Source organism: Camelus dromedarius, chromosome 7 (assembly GCF_036321535.1).
Source record: "Camelus dromedarius isolate mCamDro1 chromosome 7, mCamDro1.pat, whole genome shotgun sequence".
Classification (NCBI taxonomy): Eukaryota; Metazoa; Chordata; class Mammalia; order Artiodactyla; family Camelidae; genus Camelus; species Camelus dromedarius.
The window spans coordinates 7,545,076-7,566,056 of record NC_087442.1 but is presented as its reverse complement, the minus strand read 5'-3'; the positions used below and the strand labels follow the sequence as shown (position 1 = coordinate 7,566,056).

At 39.4% G+C, this 20,981-nt stretch overlaps 1 protein-coding gene across 3 annotated transcripts in view; it reads left to right on the top strand.

The window, feature by feature from the left end:
- The window catches only part of CNTNAP2 (contactin associated protein 2), a 1,833,097-nt gene that overhangs the window by 828,232 nt on the left and 983,884 nt on the right, over positions 1–20,981 (top strand). The window lies entirely within an intron of this gene.

The window sequence follows — 20,981 nt, the reverse complement described above, 5'->3', positions numbered from 1 at the left end:
CAGCTGCTTGAATTAAAACTTCAAAGGGATCTTGCTAAACTTGTGCAAATGGTCAGAAAACTAAGGGGGTGGGAGTACAAAGAGGAAGGACAAGAGGTATGTATCAACTGAGGGAAGACTGCCTGGCTAAGTAGGGTCATTTTTTAACTTTGACATCATACTGGTATGATACACTGAGACTTTGGTGATGTTATTTGAACAAACTTAGTGACCTCGGAATATTGTTTGATTAATATGGTACAAAGAAAGCTGAAATTGCAAAGTGAGATATCACAAACAAAGAAAATAATTGATGATATGCAACCGATAAATACTTAAAAAAAATTCACCAGGTTTCTCTGGATGTTCCTTGTTATAGATGTTTTATTTTGTAAAGAACTCCTTAGAAGTGGAAGGCAGAGAGAAAAAGAACATTTCCTGAGCGCCTAGTACAGATGTATCAAATACTGAGAGAAGAAGCTCTTAGCAGAACGCTCAACTGTGTAACTGCTGGCTCTGATTGCTCAGTAGTCCGGGTGTACTCACGACGCCATATGCATAGGTCTGACAGTGTCTAGCACGTTGTATGGTTTGGGTCCATCTCATTTCCCCTCTATGCCATCAGCTCCTTGAAGGCAGAGACCACGCCCTTGTATATGTGTGTATAGAGCGGCACCTGTAACCTAAGGGATGCTCCAGGATTGTTTGTAGAGTTCAGCACCGTGGCTCCAAGAACTAGTGTTCACTGACCGAGTATCTCCTGCTCAAGGTTATGTGTCTTTCCGTACAATCGGCTTTGTGTGTAGGCATGGTGCTGTGTGGACTGTTACTGGCAAGGACTCAGGGAAGACATGGGAACCATGTGTCAGAGGTGTATCTGAATTATTGAAATCAAAAGCTATTTTGAAAAACCTAGATATTTACTTTATGTTTGCATTGTTAGTTTTGCTTTTGCCCTGAATGTTCAGAGACAAAATGATGGATCCCTGTATTTTATCACTACTTCCCAGGATAAATTTACCTGGGGAGATACAGAGCAAATAGAAATTATCTGCAGTGACCAGAATAACACATAAAACAAATGCACATACAAATATTTACCACGGTTGAAAATCTCCCCACTGGATTCTGTTATGATTAATGATTCTTTTCTAATGCCTAAACACATAAAGTGTAAGTCAGAAGGTCTCCCTGCTGGCATTCGCTGAGCAAATCCAACCTCCTGGTGGTTTTCCATATAACAGGAACCATTATAACTAAAAGAATAGGAGTTTAAGAATAGTGGTCAGTAAACATGTACTAATTTAATTTGGTTTAATCTAGGATTCCAAGATACTCCTATCTAATTTAAATTGTGTTTATTTAAAAAAAAAAGAATGAACAAAGGAATCTAGTATGCAACAGCTAATTTACCTTAATAGATTTGCTTAAATATAATAAAAGTGGGCTTTAGACATTTTTGTCAATGTAGCCAAAAATCTGTACAAATTGAGGAAGACAAATGTGAAATGTAAACATTTCTATAGTTTCTTATGCAGCCCAATGAAAATATTTGTTTTAAAGATTTCCATTTTTTCCCCATACAATGGTGGAAACTAAGACGTTATCATTTATCACTGCTCAAGTTTGAGAAATATTAGTAAGCAAATGTATACGCATATACTTTAAGAAGTTGTATCTCGAACTCATTTAAACTGGGCTTATTAAAAAATAAAGGAAAGAACAAAGAAATCCAACATATTCATTCATCCTGCAGTACATACAAAGCCCATAGAATACAATTTTCATTTCAAATTCAGTTAAATGTATGAATAACTTAATGTAAGTAGCAACACTGAGAAAATAATTAATTTAGAAAGATGAATTAGCCCAGGACACTAATGTTTCCTCTAAGAAAGGGAAATAATTCTGAATTATACCTACCCTATTCATTTGTTAATGAAGTATAGTTGATTTACAATATTGTGTTGGTTTTCAGGTAGGCAGCAAAGTGATTCAGTTTTATATATATATAATGTGTGTCTACATAGACACACATTTTCAGATTCTTTTCCATTATAGGTTATTACAAGATGCTGAATATAATTCTCTGTGCTATATAGTAAATCCTTGTTGTTTATTTTATATACAGTAGTGTATATATGTTAATTCCATACTCCTAATTTATCCCTCCCCCTCTTTCCCCTTTGATAACAATAAGTTTGTTTTCTATGTCTGTGAGTCTATTTCTGTTCTGTAAATAAGTTCATTTGTATTATTTTTTAAATTCTACATGTAAGTGATATCATATAGTATTTGTTTTTGTCTCAGTTACTTCATTTAATATGATAATCTCTAGGTCCATTCCTGTTGCTGCATATGGCAATATTCCATTCTTTTCATGGCTGAGTAATATTCCACTGTATGTATATACTACATTTTCTTTATCTATTTATTTGTTGACAGACACCTAGGTTGCTTCTATGTCTTGATTATTATAAATAGTGCTGCTATGAACATTGGAGTGCATGTATCTTTTTGAATTAGAGTTTTTGTCTTTTCCAAATATATGCCCAGGAATGGGATTGCTGGATCATAGGGTAGTTGTATTTTTAGTTTTTTAAGGAACCGCCAGACTGTCCTCCATAGGTGCTGCACCAGTTCACATTCCCACCAACAGTGCAGGAGGATTCCCTTTTCTCTGCACCCTCTTCATTGTTTATTATTTGCAGACTTTTTGCTGATGGCCATTCTGACCAAGGTAAGGTGATACTTCATTGTACTTTTGCTTTGCATTGCTCTAATAATTAGTGGTATTGAGCATCCTTTCATGTGCCATCTGTATGTCTTCTTTGGAGAAATATTTAGGTCTTCTGTGCATTTTTTGATTGGCTTTTTGTTTTGTTTTGTTTTGTTTTTTTATATTGAATTGTATGAGCTGTTTGTATATTCTGTAAGTTAAGACCTTGTCAGTCTCATCATTTGCAAGTATTTTCTCCTAGTCTGTAGGTTGTCTTTTCATTTTGTTCATAGTTTCCTTTCCTGTGCAAAAGCCATAAGTTTGATTAGGTTCCATTTGTTTATTTTTGCTTTTATTTCTTTTGCCTTGGGAGACTGTCCTAAGAAAATACTGCTACAATTTATGTCAGGAAATGTTTTGCCTATGTTCTCTTCTAGGAGTTTTATGGTGTCATGTCTTATTGTTAGGTCTTTAAGCCATTTTGAGTTTATTTTTGTGTATGGTGTGAGGGAGTGTTCTAACTTCACTGAGTTACATGCAGCTGTCCAGCTTTCCCAGCACCTCTTACTGAAGAGACTGTCTTTTCTCCATTGTATATTCTTGCCTCCTTTGTTGAAGATTAATTGACCATAAGTTGTGGGTCTATTTCTGGGCTCTCTATCCTGTTCCATTGAGCTGTATGTCTATTTTTGTGCCAATGCCATGCTGTTTTGATTATTGTACCTTGGTAGTAGTGTCTGAAGTCTGGAAGGGTCATGCCTCCAGACTTGTTCTTTTTCCTCAGGATTGCTTTGGCAAGTCTGGGTCTTTTGTGGTTCCACATAAGTTTTAGGATTATTTGTTCGAGTTCTGTGAAAAATGTCCTGGGTCATTTGATAAGGATGGCAGTAAATCCGTAAATTGCTTTGGGTAGTGTGGCCATTTTAACAATATTAATTCTTCCAATCCAAGAGCATGGGGTACCTTTCTACTTCTTTGAATCATCTTCAATTTCCATAACCAACAATGTGAAAGATATGCTGAGAACCGTATCTACCCTATGTTTATCAACAGCACGAGCACTGAAGCATGTCAGTCCTATTTTGCCTCTTTTTTGAAATCGCTTGGTCAGAAAAATGTAGGAGATACATAAAATCTAGAAGAGGGAAACACTTATTAATAACATCTTGTTCTTCACATACACACGTACACACGTGAACACTACTTCTAAATAGTTAGTTCTGTAGTCTAGGATAATGGTAACTCATCTGGTTGAAAAGTCTCTGTATTCCATCTTGGACAACAGTGCTCTTTGGTGATGAATTCAAAATAAATCCTATACGTTAGAGCCTATTCGAAATATTATTTACCCTCTCCTTGCACTTTTTACCTCCACACAGTGATTAATTTTTGTCTCATTCGTCATTGACTCTGACTTGTAAAAATCAACCTCTGAGTAACCTTGAGTTTGCAGAGTGGGTTATTAGTGAAAATGTTCACTCGCAACATAAACTTGCATGAAACATTCCACTATATTTATTTATAGTTGGAACAGTAGTTAGTGATTGGTGAATGTATATTTACCTTCTTCTAGGAATAAGGGTAAAAGAAAACAAAAGCAGGTGCTGAAAGGGTCAAATGGATAACATCTGTTTGCTCTGAGAGTTATTTTCATTTTAACCTTCATATCCATCATCATGGCAAAGGTGGACCTAGAAGCAATTTTGAGTACCTGAATTGTTTCCAGCATTATTGAGGTGTGATTAACAAATTAAACTGTATATATTTAGGTTGTACAGTGTGATTTTTAAATGCTGTACAATGTGATATTTTAATATATATATACATTGTGAAATGATTACCACTAACAAGTTAATTAATTCATGTATCACCTCACATGGTCATCTTTTGTGTGTGTGGTGAGAACACTGAAGATCCCCCTCTTATTTTATTTTATATTTAAGAATACTTAGTGTATAATTAAGTTTCAAGTATACAAAGTAATATTATTAGCTATAATCACCATGCTGTATATTAGATTCCCCAGAACTTTTTCATCTCATAACTGAAAATTTGTACCTTTTGACCAATATACAGCAAGCCCCTGGCAACTACCATTCTACTCTTTGAGTCTATGAATTCTACTTTCATAGATTTTACATATAAATGAGATCATACAGCATTTCTCTTTCTCTGTCTGGCTTATTGCATTTAGTATAACATTCTCCAGGTTGAAATGATTTTGATCAAAACAGTGAGAAAACATTTTATCTTATACTCCATACCCACTGAAACGAAGTCTCATGAAATAAAAGTTGCCTTGTTCTTTAATGCACTCTCATAATTTCGGTGTTTCCTTTTCAATCTTTTTTCTCTTCCTTTAAAAAAATTGCCATAACCCCCTAAATGATTTCATGACCTAAAAACAAGCTGCAACCCATAATTGGGAAAACACTGACCTACAGATTTGTCTTCTGATTTGAAGAGTTAAAATTATAAGTTCTAATTGCCTATTTACTCCATCACTCCATACTGAAAAGCTAAATGTGTCTTCCAGAAACAATATTATAATAGTAGCTTAAAAAGTATTCATAGATATTGCTGTCTGTTAAATAGCCAAACAAAACAAACAAACAAACAAACAAAAAGCACGTACATGCACACAAAAAACCTTCCTACCATTTGAAATAAGGTTTTTATTGCACAGTGCCTCAATGTTATGCCACTAAATTGCAAACATGTTTAGAATAATACTCTAATATTAATAAGGTTGTAAAATGTGGTTCACCATTTAAATGGTGGAAGGAAATTGATTTCTGTAAATGAACTTTCTCACCTATTGAAAAAAAAAAATCAGTTTCTATCCATGTAAACAAAGCTTTTCAGAAGAGTCGTTCAGAACATAGCCTGCTGCTAACTCACCTGTTAGCTGAGCTGATGTAGTCAGACCTCCCCATGTTGTTCATGTAGACATTGCTTCAGTTTTTGAATGACTTCTCAGCATCCTTACAGCTTCAGAAACCTGTACTCAGCAAACATCATCTTTGTATTTCTGTCTCCAAAGGCAGTTTTTCTGGGGCCGTGTTCTAGCTTTGTTTTGTAGCACCGTTCCCTTTGTAAAACTTTGATAAACTCCCACTTGGGTGCTTTGAGGGACCGTATCTTAGTCTAGCCAAGCTGCCTGAACAAAATACCACAGCCTGCCTGGCTTATTTGTTTCTCATAATTCTGAAGGCCGGAAGCCCAAGACTGGGGGGCCGGCCAGGTCAAGCTCTTCTGGGTGGCAGACTGTGGATTTCTCGCCCAGTCCTGACGTGGTGGGAGGGGTGAGGGCGCATCGTGGGGTGCTAATCGCATTCCTGAGGACTCCGCCCTCATAACCTACACACCTACCAAAGGCCCCACCTAAAGCCAGCATACACGGCATTAGGGTTTCAGCACGTGGATTTTAAGGGGACGCACATTTGTACCATAGCCTTAGGGGCAGACATTTTCTTCTTGGCTTTGTGTGTAGCTGGGGAACTTGCTGGTAAATACTGGCAAGTTCCCAGTTCAGTCTCAGCAAATGCATTTCCCTCTGACTGCTCCTGGCACTGTCTGTCCGAAGCAATTAGAATATCTTGTCTCTTGATTTTATGAACATTTGAAAATGTAGTTAGTATATTAATGTTTGAGAGAATTACTGCATTCCAGTTTCAAAGTTCAGTGATAGCTTCCATCATGAGATTGCCTTTTCCTCATGTAAGAAAAAATGGTTTAGTCTCTAATACTATTCTTTATGTTTTAATTATTTATTGAGAAGTGATTTTCAGCTCTGTGGTTTCAAACTGCAAGTATTATCTCTAGATTTCTTAAAATAATTTTCTATAATTCGAAAATTAAGTTAAGTTTCCCTAGGCGTTACTTCACACACTTCAAGTGATTTGTTTTATGGTGTCTTATAGCAAAGTGACTGGAGAATTACTTAGTAATGCATATTACATTACTTAATTCAAATTTAAGCCATAATTGTTAGAAGCTGAACATATCAGAAGCCTTGGAATTTCCTTTAATCTATTAAATGTGAATCATTCTAAGTCTAAAGAAATAAAGACGTACACAGATATATTTATCACAATATATGTAATAATAAAAGTAATTGGAAACAAATGAATATTTTAAATTGAGGTGATTTAAGAAAGAATATATCCTTATGTGGAATACTACTATGTCATGAGAAATCATCTTTCTCAAAAAATATAATGTCATTGGAAAATGTAATCTAGTGAATAAAAGTGTTATAAAAATTTGTATAGACTATGACCCCAGTATTACTATTACAAACATGTTGATAGCTAGAGAAGAGATTCTGAATGAAGTAAAATGTGGATAATACTGACAGAAATTATCTCTAATTGATAGGTATCTGTTCATTATGAACTTCTTAATACATTTTTCATAATATCCAAATTTTCTTAAATGAACACCAAATAGTCTTAAAAAAAAAACAACAAAAAAGCATACTATAAAACAACTGAGGGTAAAATAATATTCCTCAAAAGTATAATGCTTAACCACATTACGAGTGGAAATTATATAGAGGAGGTTATATCGATATAAAAATTCTAGTTTCCCTACCTGAATAGATGCATATATACATAATCAGTATTTTTAAAAGTTTGTCCTTAAACAGTGAGCTCCAACTTAATTTCCTTAGTGACATTTACATAAATGGAGTATTTTATATGCAGATGCAGAAATCTGGAAGGTGGGTCTATGCACTTTTATTTGAAAATATACATAAGTAATTTTAAACCTTTTTTTCTTTCAAGATAAACAGAGAGGGGAAAGGGAGGGAGATAAATGAATTCATATATAAAGGCATTTTCCCTTAAAACTGTTGCTAGCTGTCTGGGAACAACAGATTTTATTTTTCTGTCTTAATGATGAATCAGTGTATAGATATAAATCTGTTTATTCCCAAATAGTCTATGTATACTTCTACCAAAACAAAACCCTAAAAATTAATTTTAGAAGCTTTTACTTTTTGATGGTCTTGTAGAGATCTGAGATATTCAAGGAAAACTCAGAAATCCAGCATTTTCGGCTGCTGAAGACAAAACCTGGCTCTGGATTCTCAGGGCAGATGGAGCCTGAGGAGGGAAGATTCATGGAGCCTCGAGCTCTTTTTAATTAGGAGCCTACACTTGTGTGGGGACAGCACATCTCCTCTTGTTTAACAAGAGCCAAAACTGAGCTGGATTTAGATCTATAGATTCAGGTCTGCACGTAGAAATACAGATAACCTTGGCCATACCTGCCACGCAGATTGCTGATTTTATTCTCCCAAATTCACAAATGGACTTGCTGTGAGAATCACATGGTACCAAGTAAAAAGCATTTGCGTGAACAATATGTTGCTCCCGGGTCGTGTCACCTCACTGACTTTTTATTATATTTCGGTTCCCAAAGTGGCTGTGCCGTCATCATGCCAGCTGAGTGGAGATCCACCTTAAATTACACTCCAGTGGTGCTGGTGCATTTTCACATCACTAGAACCATTGTATTCCAACATGAAAGGGAAAAAGAGGCTGGGGGGGAAGTTTTGTGATATTAGGTATTGCCTTATTCTTTAGGAAGCAAAGGGGGACATTTTAATTAATAATCACACTCCAGGATACCATACCCACTCTAGCTTCTACAAGGTTTGGGGGCCTTTTAAAATATTCTAGGCCTTTTTTAGGGAAGATGAATAAAAAACATAATTGTGTGTCTGTGTGTGTAATAACTTTTTAAAGTTGCAAGGAGAAGGATAAAATTGAGTCAACTTTGGTGGATAAAATGGAGGTAAAAATTTCCCAGTAGGGACCAGGTCACATTTTAAAAGCTTTAGTTTACTGTACAAATAAACTAATCAAAGAGGAGGGGCGGGGGGAAATCAGACATCACTACTACAGGCTAATGGTGAGAATAAAAATGAATCATATAAGACTAGCAAAGAACGCAGCACAGGAATCCTGGACTTCATATACGGATGTAGCTGGGTGTGCTTCCAAGACAAGAGAAGGAAGGACACAGAGCAAGTTAGCGTTGCCGAGAGGCCCTTCATCTTTCTGTTTCATGTAAGTGTAAGGACTGAAGCTTCTCTGACCGATGAGTCATTGGTAAATTTGAGCAACAGAGATTATGTATGGAGTAGAGAGATAATAAGTCACCTTTATGAGTTGGGGTTCTCCAGTGAAAACCAGTAGGATCTATAGAAAGAGAGGAAGAGACTTATTAGAAGGAATGAGCTCCCATAGTTATATGGAGGCTGAAGGGTCAAAAGCTGGACACCCGGGAGAGCCTATGGTGCGAGGTCTAGTCTGAAAGCTGGCAGGCTCAGGACTGAGGGAAAGCCAGGGTTTCAGTTTGAGTCTGAAGGCAGAAGTAGACTAGTGTTCCGTCTCAAAAACCATCTTGCAGAGAGAGGGAACTCCCCCGACTCTGCCTTTGTGTTCACTTAGGGCCTTCATCGTACTGCATGAGGCCCACCCACGCTGGGGAGATCAGTCTACTGTACTCAGTCTGCAGGCCCAAATGTTACTGTCATCCAGAAACACCTTCACAGGCTCAGTCAAGTCGACACGTGAAATTAGCCATCGCATCAACTGTAGATATTTTTACCATCGGGCATACAAATTGATTTTAAACAGTTAAAAAAATAAAATTAGTGTTGGTATAGAACCATCAGAGATTTACCTCCATAATCAGAAAGAATGCAAAGCAAAATCATTGACTCGGAACCCTGCCCCCTACACCCTGACTTCCCACCGTTAATCTCATGATGAGAATTACCCAGGGTAATTAACGCGACCAGAAAGTTCAGACTGTGAGGTAGTACCATCTGACTGTCATCTACCTTTTTATTTTTCCTTTGATGAATTTTAAGTAATTTTGAGCCATCCCACAGTGAAGAACTTAGGCTCATTGGGTTCTCTGTGACTTCGTTATAATCAATTGTGGAAATGAGTCTCCTTGGGAGAGCTGCTTGGGAGCCTCTGAAACTGACCTGAGATCAGCCTGAAGAATCATTCCTCTGAATGTCCTCTGGGATGTTTACCACATATATTCCTTCGTCTCTTTCCCTTGTTTTTAAAAGCTCTTACCAAGAAAATTAGGGGGACGGGGAGCCACACAACACCACTTAAAAAGTGTTTACAGTTGATAACATTGTATCAGAAAATAATTATGTGTATGGACCAATCTTTAATCATAACTCAGTTTTATGATTTGTTTTATTCTGACACATTTCCCTTGATGCCTTTCTAACCTAAGCACAGACTCTACGTCTGATAACTGAATTCCTACACTTACTTCTGAGTCCTCTTTCTTCTCCAGCCATTTTTTTTTCTCTCACTCCTTACGATCCAGTTTTTAAAGTAAAGTTCTGCCTCGATCTTTGCTGTAGCACTTATCGGCATCTGATGTTTTCTGAGAGATGCTAAAAATCTGCCAGCCTTTCTTCTAGCCCCTCTAGTCTTTCTGGAATCATTTCACAGACCGAATCCCTGTTACTGAACCTCCATCCAGAGGCTGAGCTCTTGCTGCCCCTTGACGTGTCAGCGTGCGGCTAGACGTGTAACCTGTTTGGATGTTGGAGCACTGCTCACCTCTGATTTCCGAGCAGTCTTCCTCTTCCCTTCAAATTCCCTGCTGTTTTATCTTTAACCCTGGCATTGCTGACCCGAGTCTAGACGACAGCCTCCTGTACTGCCTACAAATATTGCCTATCCCTCTGCATATGTGTTTTAACCATCTGCCAGCTGAAATGCCTCTTTCAATTCCTGTGTGGACCTTTGACAGACCTCAGCCTCCTCCGTCATCTCTGTCATCAAACGCCTGTTGTTTTTTGGCATACAGATGTGACAGTTTACTGGGAGACGGGGAGAACTACAAGCAGAGACATAGTAAAGAATGTAGGATCCAAGCTCTCAGCTGTGGCTGGGCGTAGACATTGGGCTGACACCCCAGCCAAGATTGCAATAGAGAGGAGCCTGCACTTTTAATGCTTTATATCATGATGAAGGCAGGAGTCAATAAAGCTGCCTTGTGAGAAAAGGGAGGCCCCTGAAGCCCAGTGCCTGAGATCAGCCTATTCCTCTGACGTGCTGACTCAGATCTGAGGACCCAGCTCTCTACCCAGGCATTCATGTTTGGAGGAAATGAGACTCCAGGGTCATCCAGACATGTCTCTCATCTGGTCCCAAGATGATTGCAGTGATGACATCATCTCTCACCTGGTCCTGAGATTGTAGTGATGACTCTGATTGTCACTGACAGCTATTGGATGCTCACACCATGCCTGTCATTGTGCTAAATCCTTTACGTTAATTAACTTGCTTAAGGCACCTGTGATCTTGTGAGTTTGGCACAATTATGAAACCTTCTTTCTCTATCATTTATATCGATGGTAAAATCATTCTCCTAGTATCCAAGTTCAAAACCTTGAGAAAAACCACATTGTGTTTTCCACCTTTGCCTGGCCCCTGTAATGACTTAACAGGAGTCGCCAGGTCTTTTGAAGTGCCTTACCCATCCATCGTCTCCTTATCCTAGCTCAAAAAGTCATCACTTGAAAAGACAATAAAGGCCATCTTAATTGCCAAAAAGAATGTTTCTTTTCCATCATTGTCCAGTTTTTAAGGTATGGTAGTTATAAGCATATGTAATTCTGGAGCCAGACTGCCCAGTGGCTAACACTGATTAGGTCTTCCTCTGTTCCAGTCACTGTTTAAACAAACGTAATGTACACAGATTCCTAAATCGTTTGATTCAGTAACTCCTCAGGATAGAGGCATTATCATCGGCACCATATAGATGAAGAATTAGAGGCATAGAAATAGAATAACTCGTCTAGACTACGCCAGCCAGCAGATAGCAGAGTTTGAAGAGGAGTCCGGAAATTGTGAGTCTGAGGTCAGCACTTTCGGCCTCTCTCCACGCAGCCTCTCACACTCGCTCAGCTCACAGACTTTCATTCACCCAGGATCAGGAGCCGCTGAATACGACTCGTGTTGAATGCAGCACCAAACTCCAGTGATGCCCTTACCCTGTCTCGTGGGGACGCTCCCAGGAGCCTTTTCAATACTCATCAGTACTTTCAGTTATTCCTCATTTATCTCTCACATCACCCAAGTTTTTATTTTGAAAATGCAAGAGAAATATGTAAAAGATAAGTCCTGATTTCTAAGCATGCTATTCAGGAGTGTGCAGAAACTGAGCCCAGCTGGAGAAGCTGGCCCGTGTTTCCTGCTTTATGCCATATGCTCTGACTGTTCCACTACCTGCCAGGAATCCCTTCCTCTGTCTGCTGCCCTGGCAAACTCCTGCTCATCCTTCAAGATGATCCAGTTTTAGTAGCATTTAATGGTAATTTAGTATCATTTCCTTTCTCAAACCCCAGAGAACAGTCTGCCATCCTCTAACACGGCACCTCATATCTTGATTAATAATTGTTCTTCTTTGTTCCATCTTAAATTGTAAACTGCTCCACTGTCATGTCTCACTCCTCTCTGGACTTCTAGAACTTACCAGAACACTTGGGAGAGGCTAGATGATCAGTATTTTCGTCTGATGTTTTTGTTGGGTCTACACCTGGACAGGTGCTGTGTCCTCCTGCTTCTCTGTGCCTCTCACCTCTCTAAACAAGTCCACTCCACGCGTCACCTCCTGATTAAAATTCTGAGGTGACTGCTTCCATTGTCATATTCCCATTGAAAAACTCGTCCATGAAGCCCTCAATTTTTAAGATTACGTCCCATGTGTTTTCCACAAAAAGCTTGAACACTCATCCCGTGATGATCTCAAATCCTTCTAAAATTTGAAATCACTTTTACTGTTTTCACTTGGTTGACATGGTGTCGTGTGTTGTTCAGACCTTTGGCTGCTCTGGTTGAAAGGCTTAATCTCCTGAAGTTTTTGGAGGGCAAGAACCCTGTCCTTACTTCTGCCTGTCTACCTCAGAGCCTAGCACAATGGTTTATGTGTAGCATGTTTCCAAACATCCAGTTGATTGATTTTTTAATGAACTGATACCAAGATGTTATAAATGTAACTTTCTAATTCTGCTGTCTCCATCAATTTATATGAACCAAATTCATCATGAAACAAAAGTAGCAAGTATCTCAAGGAAATAATTGCTTAACTGTAGGAGGCTAATGTGTGTGAAATTGATCAGGACCTGAATTTTGGTGTGATGCTTTTATAGCAGAAAGAGTTGGGCTTTTTTGTTTTGTTTTGTTTTTTAAAGGTTCTAAAGCCTAGAGCTATACTGGGTAAACTCTTACATGAATAAAATAAAAGCATGTCTACATTTTCTGAAAAATGTATTCTCAGGAGCATGACATGAAGTAAAACCTTGAAATTAGTCATATTCCCTTTGTATTTATTTTTTCACATTGAATACCAAAAAAAAATGTGCATGATTAAAATTAATTTAGCTTTATTCTCTTCCTCAGTCTTGGGAATGTATTTGACAGGGTAACTCCAGGGAAAAATAAGGGAATCAAAGTTTTTTCTGCTTTCTGCTTAAGGCCCCTGATCTTCCAGTCAGTTCTTCACTTGCTTAAAACAAAGGCTCTTAGGAGCCTCGTCTGACTTGCTTTGTCAAGGGAAATGTTGTCTTGGAAGATCAAATCGTGTTGTCTCTGACTTCTACCTGGTAACTCCAGTCACTAACCTTTTCTCTGTTGGATAACTAAACAATAAAAGCTAAACTTCAGCGTTACTATATGTGGATGTGGAGGAGTAAATGGTACCTGCCCCATCCTTCCATCCCAACCCCAGAAGAGGCACCTGTTTATCCTGGGATCACATAGGACCGTCTGGCACATACTTGTGGCCCTTCTAACACACTTTGTTCTCTATGTTTGGAAGAATAGAGCTAATAAACTCTGTCTTTTCCTGTATCCCTTATAATGCAACGCTGTAGAGGAAAATGGGAAATCTGCATCATGTGTGTGGATCCATCGGCAAGTACGTTTCTAAGCTTTTCTAACCAAAGAGCTCTGTATTCTGTTTCTTGCAGGATAATCAGCACCATAGGCATACATAACAAATGGTCTTGTTCATAAAAAGCCTGATGAGGGAAGTAAAACCCTGGATAGTCTCTATAAGAAATATTCCCCTTAGGAAACTGAAAGAAAAAGAGGGTGTTCTATATCCTTATGTGTTGTGTGACTGCCTGGAGCAGTTCTGTGATACACGGTGTGATTTATTACATAGAACAGCCAATGGGCATCACTGTTGGGGAAAAAACCCATAGAATGTGAGCTCCGTTACTGTGAATGAATGCATCTCCAGCAATGAACTTCATCAACAGATGTGTAAATGTGTAGGGGTGTGTAGGTGTGTATGCACACTTTAAAAAAACCTTCAATCTTTAGTGAAATAAAAACCTTAAAACTCAGTAGTTCTGTTTCTGATTGAGCACTAGAATGTCGCCATTTGCCATGTTTGAATGATTTAGAATAGAAAAGATTTAATCAGTAATATGATATGACATTAAGCAAGTCAGAATTACAGCTCATCCTGAACTTTTATAAAGTGCTTGGCTTCTTCCAGTCCCCTTTCTTACACGTTTGAGTGTTTATTATTAAGCAACAAAAAATGACAGTTCCTAGCTTTCCCCTCTCTTAGTAAAGCCATGGATATTAACACAGGAGGTGGGGAGAATAAATCTGAAGGGACAGAACCTCTAAAGCACTGGTTTTTAACTGGTTGTGATTTTGACCCCTAGGGGATATTTGGCCATAGCTGGAGACATTTTTGGTTGTTACAAATTGGGGGAGGATGTGTGTGTGTGGTGAGAGGGGTGCGTGCACACATGCAGTCCTGGCATCCAGAGGACAGGGAACAAAGATGCTGCCAGATATCCCACAAAATGCAAAACAGAACTTCCTCTGTGCGCAGCAAGGATGTGTGTGGCCCCAAATGTCACTAGTGCCCAAGCTGAGAGCCCTGATCTGAAAGGTTTCTACAGTTACACGCCAAAAGCCCAGAGCCCGGAAGGGAGGGGTCCAGGCTCCCGTCCACTCCCCGTGCAGATGTCCCATGCAGACGTCCCGTGCCTCCTGTGCAAGTTTAGATAAAACGATTCCTAGGTTCCTGCTTGGTATGTTTCAAGTTCTTATTTTCTTTATCATTTTGCTCTATGCTGTTATGAGCTTCCTCCTTTTTTTCCCCCTTTTCCCAGTGTACATATGCTTTGAAAAATCCTAGACACCTCCCTTTTTACTTTTGCTTCCTTTGTGAAGCTTTTGCACTTCAAAACAGAGAAGAGACACTGTGGATTCATGTCTAGGGTGGTCAGAACTCACCATACAGGGAGATCATCCTCCCAGTAAACACTCTGTGCACTACTCTAAACCATGTTTTATCATTTTTTTCATTTTTATGCAGACTCCAAACTCTGTTTTTCTACATATGTTTACTCTCTAGTAATCTTTTTCACTGTAACTTGTTCCTGCCATTTTTGTCAGTAACAGGCACAAACATCAATTATGAGTGAGTCTGGCATTAGGCAACAGATAATTATCTAAATGGACAAAACAATATATTGTCAATATTAGACTCAAGTGTTCAAAGAAAATTAACTATAGTAATGGTAAGAAAAAGAGAATTTTAGAGTGGAAAAGAATCTTAACTGCAATTTATTAGTTTTCCTTTTTCTTTTTTTTTTTTATTGAAGTATAGTCAGTTACAATGTGTCAATTCCTGGTGTCCAGCATAATGTCCCAGTCATATGTCCACATACATGCGTTTTCATATTCTTTTTCATTCTATTTTCAAAATGTATTCTAAGAGGTATACACTGAGAGACAACTCAGCAAGGAGGAGACTGAGCACTGAACACCTTTCTCCCCACACTGGTCAGCTTCCTTTGCAAGAGGAATTAGCCTGCATCTTTTCTGAGGAGTCAGCCTAGAAGTTTCTCCTCCTCACCGTGTGCTCCTCCTTGCTGTCATCAGCTCCTAAGTGCATCCCTTCTCACTGTGTGACTGGTGACCACTGAGATGCTGCCCCTCTCCCACAGGGGACCAACGAGGGGCCATCTTCCCTTTACTTGCTTTACCTCCCCATGCTTCCCTGGATTGCCCTTGTCTTTGATCGCCGCAAAAAATTCACACACTGCTCTGTGACAGTTACAAAATGGAGAAATTATAAAGTAAGAGCAGGGCAAGTTACAGTCCTCCTTAATAACCCACTCATCTGTGTGATTTCAGTCCTATCTGCAGACTGCAGACATACACAGACACACACAGATCCACACTCACACACACATGCTCACCTACTCGCACACACATGATTTTCTGAATTATTCATTACTACACATTGGGTACCTCGTGTGGGTTAAAGCACTGAGGATACTGAGAGAATGTCCTCATTGTACTAATACTATAATGAGAGAGATTAAATAAACACATAATATTTGTAGATTTTAATCAAAGTTGTAAAGGAAATAAGCAAAACTGAATGGTAAAGAGTAGTGGGTATTAAATTTAGACACAGATAAAAAAGACCAAAAAAGGGTCAACCTGGGATAGGAAAAACCTAAAATACAAAAGCCCTACAATTTTAAAGCACTTGACTCTTCAGGGAAGGTAAATAAAGTACAAGAAGAAAGAATTGAGTTTGGAGAGGTGGGTAAAAGCCAGATCATAGGAGGTGTAAATAGCTTTGGTAAGAAGTTAGGGTTGAAATTCACTGAAGGATTTTCTTTCAGGGAGTGCCATGATCTGATTTTTAAATGATCTCGCTGGCTAATCTGTGGCTATCGACTCTGTGGATAACAGATTAGGTAGGTAGGAAGGAAGGAAGAAAGAGAGAAAGAAAAGAGAGAGAGAGAGAAAGAGAGAGAGGAAGGAAGGGAGGGAGGAAGAGAGATTATTGAGTGGGTTTATAGGCAGGCAACAAAGAGGGAAAGGAGGCCAGGTAGAATTTATGGCATAATGCAGGTGTAAGATTTTAACTAAGATGACATGAGTGGAGATGGAGAGAAGTCACAGTACTGAGAAATATTTGGAAAGTAGAACCATCACAACATGGCCTTAGACTTTATGTGAAGTGTGGAATAAAGGCAGGAAACAAGACTGAAAGGCAGTTTCCTGACCTGACGAACTGGGTGGGTGAAGGTCCCTTTGGCTGAGGTGGGAAAGAGTGGGAAGAAGAGTTTGGAGAGAGTCCAGTATTGTTTTGGACGTGTTACACTTGAGATGCCTGCCAGATGTTTGTGTGGACGGGTCAAGCTGTGGGTCCTGGATGTGAGTCTGGAGCTCAGAGTGAAGCCAGGGCTGGGGTTACATAGCTGGGCGTGATCAGCATCTGAATGGTGGTGGAAGCCACAGGGTTAGATTCCCTTAGAGAATAAGAAAGGACAGATTGAGAAAGGATTCCCAGACCAAGCCTGGGGAACTTAATCTTTTCAGAATTTGGGAAGAGAAAGGAAAGCCCACAAGAAGACAAAGGAAGAATGGACAATTGGGTAAGAAGAAAGTCTCAGCCGGTGTGCTATCCCAGAGTTACAGGAGGAGAGTTCCTCAAGAACAGTAGTTTAACAACTGTTAAAAGGAAAAATGTCGTCAACCTAAGTGGTCAACTTTATCATAAGAAATGAATCCTTAAAACTTGCCTAAATGCAAGGTAGGATGGAAAGCAGCACGAGAGCTCCATTCCCATGTGTGATGCTTAGCGATTCAGTAGAAGACGCAGACGAAACAAATTCCATCTCCGCTGGATGGCATAAGCTCAGGCTTCTGCTATTTGAAAAATGAGAAGTGATACATATTTATGATTATCAGCGTTGATTTTCTACGCCCCCCTTGTTCAGCCCGCTCCTCCCTACTGCCAATGAGAAGTCACAGTAAGTATACTCAAAATGGTAAAAGTTTAAAAAAAAAATAGGAGATAAAGAATGAGAGAGATGGTATTGTAAGGAAGATGGATTGAACCTATTTGGAGTGACTGTTGAAGGAGATGGGGAAAGAAGGCTAAATCCTGGGAGGACCAGAAAAGGGCTAGAAAAGGGCTGGAGCATCAACCAAGACACACAGAACTAACGTCTACGGAGGGGCGGCCCTGTGACAGATGTGGGGTGCTTGATACGTTGTTTCCTCACGTAACTGTCACAAGTCCTGAAACGGCACCGTCCTTTTATAAGGAGAAAGCCGGAGCCTTAAAGGTCACACCCGTTCTCTAAGGCTGAAAATGGCTGAGTTGCTCCTTGAAATAAATCTGGTTCTTTCCCCGAGCACATGCTCTTTTCCATACCCCTGGCTAGTAAGAAACAGTGAGGAAGTGGCAGGTGTTCCAAAAGCTTGGGGAAGTGTTGAGGTACCAAGTAAATCGAAGGATGAATAAGAGGGAAGTGGTTCAAGGAAAATGATGAGTCGGAGCAGAGTTACAGCATCGTAAGGCGAGGCGGTGAGAAAAGAGAGTGAGAAATGGGCAGATAAAATGACAATAAAGTCAGTCTATAGCCAGCATGCCAGCTCTAGAGTAATAACCAAATATAATCAAATAAAAAATCTCCTTTTCAACTAATCCCTTGACATAACTTCACTTAGTAGAGATAACCCAAAGCGTTACATCTTGTCAGGGTGTTTCAGGCAAACGTCTGTTTCTGTGGCCTAAGTTTAGTATGTATTTCCACTCTTTCCTTCGCTTCCATCTGCATAAACGTAACTGTTTTGTTTCTTTGCCGATAATTTTGCAGAATGCTTTTTCTAAAGGGTAAAGAAAAATGCACATATGAAACAAGAGTTTCATTCAGCATGGAGTTGGCTGTTTTGTTTGCAAATCCAAAAACAATGGTTCATCTCAGGTTTTTTTGTGTTTTTTTTCTTTTTTTTCTTTTTTGCACATTGCTCTAGTATGTTCTCACTGCTGCTGAACGGCGGCTACCAGAGCACAGAGCTGGAGAGAACAGCTGGCTCTTCCTTTGGCCCCCGTGGGCTCATTTGGAAACGGAACTGTCTTTGGGAAACCTTCTTGTTTTGAATTTTGGATAGACTAATGCATCCAGATTCCTTTTTTCCATGAGGCAGCCATAGAAAAGCTGTGTTACTCTGAACTTTGCCAGTGGGAAATGGTAGGAGGCATCCTTTTTTTTTTTTAATGCCCTCAAATATGTATCTTGAATTTAGTGATCATGACAACACCGCAGTGGCCAGTACCCAGCAGAAGCGGTCTGTAGCAACGATATTGACTCGTGGACACAGGAGATGAACCCGTCTTGAGGAAACCAGATGCCCTTCTAGTCGCATTCAAGCAGTTTTATAATCAGAAAAGTGCTTACTTATTCATTTGTTCTGCTCTCTGGCATCCACTTATCTACATAATTGATACACACTGAGAATTAGATAAGGAGCAGTGTGTTGTGATGGAGAACCTAGACACGAGTATCAGAGCACCTGGCTTCAGATCTACCGTGTACTCAGTATCCATCAACCACTTAAACTCTCTGTGCCACAGGTGCTGTTTATAAAAGAGTTTGGTGAAGATGATAATAACGTCTGCCTCTAAGCTCGCCATGAGAATCAGATGTGAGATGGTTAGAAGGGACTCCAGCACGTATAAATATTGGGCTGTGCTATTGTTACAATGTTACTGTTACTGTTCTTCATAGTGTGGAAACAAAGAGGTGGAGTCAGTATCTCCAATAATTTACAGTATCGTTGAAGAGACAAAAAGTAAATAAATGGACACTTGACTTATCTATATGACATTAAAACATTATGGAGTTTAATTAGTGGTAAAATAACACCAGTTGATAAGGCTTGCTTTTTAGGTAAATATACACTGTCAACATTGTTCTTAAATTATAATTATAGCCACAGAACAATAGAATCCAAAGAAACTGTACAGATCAGGCTATACCACTGGCTCATTAAAAAATGAGAAAATGGGCTCAATTTTTTTTAAAGCTCAGCCCAGGGTTACACAGCTATGGCATAACATGACCAACAGCAGAGCGTCTTCTGATGTTATATGTCTGGACTTTTTCCATTGGCCCAGGCTGGTTTTACAAATCAGGAACAGGAGATCATGTCACACTAGTGGGGGCATACCAAACTAGAGAAGGGCATACCAAAAATACAGGGTTTAGTAGAGCTTCAGAATACATTTACAGTCATCCCCACGGACTAGGGAAGAGTTTTAGGAAGTCATAGTGCATCGTAGATAGCTCCCCTGCGTCCCCTCCAGAGACAGTCATTTGAGGGGAGCTGTGACTTATCAGGGAGTGCTGAGTGGTTATTTAAGTTTCTGCAGACCCTTAACAAATATTTACTGAATATTTACTGTATGCCAAGCGTACTGTGCTCTACACACCTGATGTAACTCAAAGAACAAAACAAAAATTCTGACCTATGGAGCTTAAATTGCAATACAAGACAGACTAACTTACATAAATGAAGTATACAGAGGTTATCTAATATGTTAGAAGATAGGTGAAAAGGGCTGTGGTAAAGGAAGAAGCAGGGTAAGAAGGATTTGGAGGGTCGTTTGGAGTGCGGGTAGGTGGGCACATAACAGTATAAAATAGGTCAGCATATGCCTCGTAGTAAAGGTGATAAAAGAACTTCAAACAGGTGAGAGAGCTGACCGAGCAGATACCTTGGGGAAGAGCATCCCAGGCAGAAAGAAAAGCCAAAGCAAAGCCAAAGATGGGAGCATTCACAAACGGGAATGTGTGACGCAAAGAGGTCACGTTTCTAGAAAAATAGTGAGTGACAGGGGAGTAGCGAAAGGGGAAAGGGAAAGGGGGGTCTGACACATGGAAGACCGACTGTCTGCCTCCAACACTTTGCCTTTTCCTCTGAGTGAAACAGGAGGCCACAGAAGAAGCAGTCACACGGTGCCACATGTTAAACGGCCATTCTGGCTGTGGTATTAAAAAGTAGACTTCGGAGTCCAGCCGTAGAAGCAGAGAGAACTGTTAAAATCCAGCGGAGCCCAGACTGTGTCGTTGTAGAGGTTTTGAAGTGTGGAGAAGTCATTGGGTTCTGGATGTAAACCGAAGTCAGTTTCCTGAGAGACTGGCTATGCCGTGTAAGAGAAGGAGACTGGTCACGGATAACTCTTTAAGAAAATGTCATGTTGAGAAAGTAAAGAAATCGTTTCGGGACTCACACACTACTATACGTAAAACAGATAAACAACAAGGCCCTACTGTAGAGCACAGGAAACTGTATTCAATACCATCTAATAGCCTGTCATGGAAAAGAATGTGAAGAGGAATGTATGTATACGGCTGTGTGTATAAGCGAGTCTCCCTGCTGTACGC